Consider the following 7,033-nt stretch of genomic DNA (forward strand, 5'->3'; position numbering starts at 1 on the left):
AGTATAGTGTTTATTTTGATGTTTACATTGATTCTGAATGAGTTTGATAGTGCTCTGTGGCTAAAGCTAACATTACACACTGTTGGAGAGATTTATAAAGAATGAAGATGTGTTTATGAATTATACAGACTGCAAGTGTTTAAAAATGAAAATAGCGGCGTCTCTTGTCTCCGTGAATACAGTAAGAAACGATGGTAACTTTAACCACATTTAACAGTACATTAGCAACATGCTAATGAAACATTTAGAAAGACAAATCAGAGGTTCTTCAGAGGTCTTTTAAACAAATGAGATTTATATAAGAAGGAGGAAACAATGGAGTTTGAGACTCACTGTATGTCATTTCCATGTACTGAACTCTTGTTATTTAACTATGCCAAGGTAAATTAATTTTTGAATCAAGGGCACCTTTAAAGCAAACTAATCCTTTAATGGTACTCTTTTTTTTCTTCTCATTTTGGAGTTAACAGCCCCAGTCCTCATCCATTATATTGAAAAGAGTGACTTAATATATATTGTATTTTTACATAAGCAACTTTATGTTCCTCAGTGAGATCTGACACTGATTTTGGGCATTTCAGTTCATGCCAAATGTGTTGAATGGAGTAATTAGGGTTGCTGAAATAACAGAAGGGGTGATCTTGGTACTGGTGCTGTATTCCTGTACCGTGCATGGTATTGACAGGATTCTCCTGGGTAACTTAAAAGAAAGGCATGATAATACCAAAGTATATTTTTGTAAAAAAAAAAAAAAATGCATATCATCATTGAAGAATAAGAGGTGAGGACAGTGAGCTTTTGAGAGAAGTGTTGATGTTCCATTCACTAACCTTGTATACGTACTACATATTTTTTCACAAAATTTTATTGTAAACATTTCTCACATTTACCTTAATTTAAAATTAAATTTAATATAAAATTTAATACATTTTTGGATCCATCAAGATTAGAACATATCAACATTTTTCTGTGTGTATGAATCCAGCTGAAATTTTACATGTAATTACATCTGAGTCAGACATCTAATTAAGGTCATGGTGTTTGCCGTTTGGACTGAGGGGATTGTGGAAGGCCTTCAGGAGATTAACTTACCGCAAGACAATCTTACAACAGCTCTGAGGATAATAATGAAAGCGGTACATGATCCATAAGCTTTTGTGATTAGCGCTAGCTGTCCAGACGTGTTGCTGGTCTTCCAATCTGCCAGCAGACATCAGCAGGCTGTTATGCAGATTGATTGTAATGCCCATGTGACAAGATCTTTTCCTCTTCTAATGATCTCATCACTCCTCTCTTTTGTTCTTCTGTGTCCTGTTAGATGTTAAACGGTCTAAGCCTCTGTGGATATTAAAGTTGAATGGTTATGAATGGCTAGTACAGAGATTCTTGCACGATGCAGTGTAAAACACGTATGATGCAACCAGCCACAGTCTTGACAGAATTACCTCATAGCTTTTTTAACGCCCAACTTACAGAGATTAAAAATGTTTTGTCGTTAGAGTGTGTGCTCAGGGACCAGGAAAAAGTTTTATTAAGTAGATATAATCTTTTTTGAAGATGTTTAAAATGCATTTAATATCCAGACATGACTTTTTAAAGCTTACATACTTAATTTGTAGTCACATTCCTAGGATAGCTTGGCTCCGCTAATGCTAGTAGCCCTAGCTGGTGCATTCACTTCAAATCAAACAGGCCTATTTATCAAATGTACAGTATGCACCATAAATCAGGTATGCCGTGGAAAAATTAGAAATCACAAAGTTATGCTACAAAGGTGCGCTACAAGCGAATGTCGAACTGTGCGGAGTGCCATTTGCTGCTCCGTTTGGATTGGATGCTATTATTGTAGAACTACAGCAACACCAGAAGCACATGATGTTTTGAAATGCATCAACTTTCCTTTGACTATATGTATGCACGTGGTCCGCTTAAAGGCTCTTTTAGTCCTCTTACCCCAAGCTCATAAAATGCATTTTGTTTAATCCCCCTCTACATATTTTTTCCCCTCCCTTTCTCTCTCTCTCTGTCTCTTTCGTTATCTCTCTCTCTTTTGGCTTGCTGTAAACAGGTCAACACTAGAGCTCAGTCCTGTGCAGCCCATCAATACTTTGTTGGTACTGGTGACTGTGCAGCTCAGCCAATCAGCTCTCTCGCACTGACTGACAGATTCTGATTGGCTGGAAGACAGAACAAACTGGTTTGAGAGGTGGTCTCGGTGCTCTCTTATTTAGATTAAAAGTGTGAATTAAAAATTAATGTTAAGGCATGAGAAGGAGTAGAACGAGTGCCTGCAGCATCAAACATCAATGATTTATCACAGTAAAGTATCTCATGTCTTACTGCAAGTCATGCAAGAGCAGAATTGAAGCTGTTTACCAGCATTGAGGAATGATTTGGACACACAGAACATACATGAGAATTTTGTGGAGGAATGACAGCAGGTCCAATTTTGTGTGTGTGTATAAGAGTTTGAGAGTATATATATGATTGCACCTGATCCTATAGATACATTTTAAAATGGGCTACAACCACTGTGTAACTTTGCATAATACATAGCATATCACCCACCGATTAAAAATGTAATGCTCTCTAAGTCTTGGCACAGTCTGGGGAGGTGGGGAGGGTGGGGAACTGAGATGATCTCATTTTTCTTGCTTGTGTCAGTGTGTGTCGGTTAATTTAAGTGCATTTTGAAAATGTTTAAATGGAAATAATACTAACTACCTTTTAAATGTTTGGAGTCTGCAATATATATATATATATATATATATATATATATATATATATATATATAAAAGCAAAACTGTGTAATAATCATAAATAAACAAACAAACAAACAAATATATATATATATACTGTATATATATATATATATATATATATATATATATATATATATATATAAAAGCAAAACTGTGTAATAATCATAAATAAACAAACAAACAAACAAATATATATACTGTATATATATATATATATATATATATATATATATATATATATATATATATATATATATATATATATATATATATATAAAATGTATGTTTGTTTGTTTATTTATGATTATTACACAGTTTTGCTTTTACTTTATTTACTGGAAAACAAGATATTTTAACAAAATATTGATTAAAAAAATGGTCAATTAGCAGTGCAGAATCTGACCAGACATCAACGGTGTTACACGAGGACACTTTGCTGTTTGTTTGCTCTGATAGTTTTCACTCTGTTGTCCCTATCCTCAGTTCTGATTACAGCTCTTTACAGCTGACCTTGTGCTTTCAGAAGCACTGTAGAGTGGAGTCCATCTGTACTTGTTTTTTGTGTGATGACTTGTATTATTTACGCCCTAGTAAAGGAGTGAAGGTGTTTATGTGTCATTAGGGTGACAGTGAATAGGAATATGAATAGGAATGTCAAAAATTCAATATACATTTGTTAGGTAAATGATTTTCTTGTGTGGTCTTGTGTTTGTGTGTGTGTGTGTGTGTGTTTGGTACTCAAAATTGTATGTTGTACACAGATACACATAAAACAGAGGTCTGGCTACTTGTCAGTGGCCTTTATTGTATGCTTTAGTGAACCATATGTGCCATGCTATTGATTAATTCCTTGGACGTCATAGCAACTAGTCTTGCTGTTTACACTATAACAGTGGAGAGCCGTTAAGAGAAGTGAAGTTGTGCCACAGTATACACTTCCTCAGCACTTTCTCCAACTGCAGCACACAAACATATAATGCTGGACAGACTGTTAATTCTCACTAAGGCTAATGCTAGCCTTTCCTGAGTGTTGGGAGCATTAGCTTAGATTACCTGGCTACATGAATTGTTGGCTAAGCTAATGCTTTAGAAGCTAATCATGTGACTGATGTAAACGTTGATTCACCTGCCTTTGTTGTCACAATAGTCTCACTTTGTTTGCTCAGTTGAATTAACCTCTGCTCTTTAACATCATCACTCCAAGATTTTACGAATAAACTATTTATATTTTATATATTTAAAATGCATATATATATATATATATAAATTCTATTTCTATTAATATATATATATATATATATATATATATATATATATATATATATATATATATATATATATATATATATATAATTCTATTTCTATTAATATATATATATATATATATATATATATATATATATAAATTCTATTTCTATTAATATATATATATATATATATATATATATATATATATATATATTATATATTTGTTTAATATTTATCTGAACATAGACTGTATATTAAAAATATTTTAAATATCTTTAAATTATATATATATATATATATATATATATATATATATATATATATATATATATATATATATATATATATATATATATGTGTACAAAAATATATAATTTCATTTTAAAATTCAGACACTAAATCCTTATAATTTACATTTTTAGCAAAACCCTGTTAGATTTCCCTTTTGTAGTTGACCATCAGACTGTTGGCAGTATTTTAGAGTGCTGTTCCATTGATGGACACATTTCCACAGGATTAGTCCTAATCTGCTCTGGGTGTGTTGACACGAAGGTGGTTTGATCTAATGCTGGTGCCGTTTGTTACTTATTTGACACAGTGACTGGCATTACTGAAACATTCAAAAAGGATAAGCAGAAATGAAACCACCTCTGTACTTAAAGTATGTAACAGTAAAACCTGTTGGGACCCAATAATCTGGTGTGTGTGTGTGTGTGTGTGTGTGTGTGTGTGTGTGTGTGTGTGTGTGTGTGTGTGTGTGTGTGTGTGTGTGTTTGTGTGCGTGAGAAGAAGATATATGATCCGGTGACGATGCAAGACAGTGTAGGTAACTGAGAATCAGCAGCTATTTGACCCCTGGCACATCACAAACTGTTAAAGGTTAAAGTTCATGGTCGAAAATGCCTGTATGTTTATCTGAAGCAGAGGGAAGAGAATGAAGGAAACCATAAAGAAAAATACTGGTCAATACTTTCCTGCTTTTAGTCCGTAGTGTGTTTTTCCTGCCTTTCGGGGGGGTTTTTTGCCCTCACTCTAGGGCACCGTTAATGACTTAATACAGAATCAAATCAAATTGAATCTCATTGTGAATCGTCTCAAATCGAATTGTTCTGAATTTGCAATGAAAAGTATCTTTAAGTTTCATACACTGTAAATTCTAACAAGTTCAGTTTACTTAAAAAAAGTTTGGAAACCGATTGTCTTATTTTGCAACACAAACTTAAAGGGAAAACTGAAGTTAAGTTAACAATCTTAAAAGTGAAAGAAATCTAACGCTTCCCAAGTAAATTATGTAATACAAGTTAGTTTAATGTCAATTCTAGTTAACATACTCTAGAATATTTACTAATCTTACTTAAGATTTAATAGTAAGATTACACAAGAAATTCCATTTAACTAACAGTGTTATATTGTTTTCTGCAAACATCTTAAATACTGTTATTCTCAACATATCTTTAATCTGCCATTTTATACTATGTAGACTTAAAAAACTATGTGCAATCGGTTTCCACATTTTCTTCAAGTAAAGTGAAAGAAGAATAGTATGTTGTACTGACAAAAGCTTTGTTAGTATAGTTCACTTACACGAAAGTACTACTAACTAAAAGAAGAACTGTATTTACTTTGAATAAAATTTTATTGTCACCATTGTTGTGGTTTGCATGCTGAATGTTGAGATCTGTGTATGGCTCAAGTGGTCAGCTGTAAGCTACTGTTACAGATACTCAATTAAAAGTTTAACAAGATGTTGATAACAGTTTTAGCACAAACATTTTAATTCATTACTACTAAATACGAAAATTAAACATCTAACTAAACAACATTCAGTTAGAAATCAGATCATCTCTTAAAAATGAACTTTTTTATTACTTCTTGTCCTTTGAAACTACAAACAATGTTTTCTTGATGCATGGCTGCATCAAAATGGAAAGAATTATAAAATCTTTAACAAAGTTCCAAGTGCCCAACCAAAGGGAACATGAATCACCATCATGGTAAGTAAAAAAAAAAAACTTTTTAGGAAAATCAAACTAATTGATCTTAACTTGGGTTTTCTGAGTAAACGAGCCATTAATAGACAGCAAGAATAGCTTTTACTTTTATTTCACCGAAGTAGATCCACTCTGCAAACATAACGTTGAATCCTCAGTCCGTGTGATTCTGCACTGTGTGGAGGGATGTCTTGGCATGTCTTGAAATTTTTTTGTAATTTTACTCAAATTGCATTAGTTATGGGAACCACCTGTTCTAAAATTTCAGCAACAATTACAAATTTGTAGTAAAGTCAACATTTTGGTTAAAATCAAGTAAACATACTAGTTTTTTTATAGTAAGGAATACTATTTGAATTTACAGTGTAGCTCTCTTTATTCTGTTGCATTTATTTGTGCTGTTGTTTGTAATTTGTTTATTTGTTCTTACTTTATTTACTTTTTACTTTACTTTTTTATGAAAATAAAACTTTGTGTTGAAGAAAAGTACATTTTTTATTTGTATATGCAGTTAATTATAGAAAATCTGAATTGGCAAAAATCGGCATTGGCAGAGCACACTAACAAAAAAAGAGGTAATTTGGCATTTGCCAAGAAATTTGCAGTCGGTGCATCTCTAATTAAAAGAGTGTTATCCCACTTCCTGACTTCACCAGTTGTGTGGGTGCATAGAAGATACAGGGTGTGCTCCATTCAGAAGTGTTCATTCCTATGCAGTGTTCATTCTGAGGGCTTCATGCTCCACAGTGGGAGCTTCAGGGGTCAGAAATAACAGGCATTCAGAACGCAAGGCAAAGGAGCCGCTGTTATTGTTGCACAAAGGCTGATGCTAATGAACACTGGTTGTAGGCTATTTATTTTGAAATCTTTATACATTATTTGGATTCACTGAATATTTTTTTAAATGCAACCCAAAAAGAAATGCTTTAAAACTTTCAGACTGCATATACAGTAGGTTTGGGACAAAATGATGATTGGAACGACACTAAAGCAATGTCCTTAAGAAAATTAACCATGGTTTTATTATAGTAA

This window comes from Chanodichthys erythropterus, chromosome 3 (assembly GCF_024489055.1).
Source record: "Chanodichthys erythropterus isolate Z2021 chromosome 3, ASM2448905v1, whole genome shotgun sequence".
NCBI classification, from domain to species: Eukaryota; Metazoa; Chordata; class Actinopteri; order Cypriniformes; family Xenocyprididae; genus Chanodichthys; species Chanodichthys erythropterus.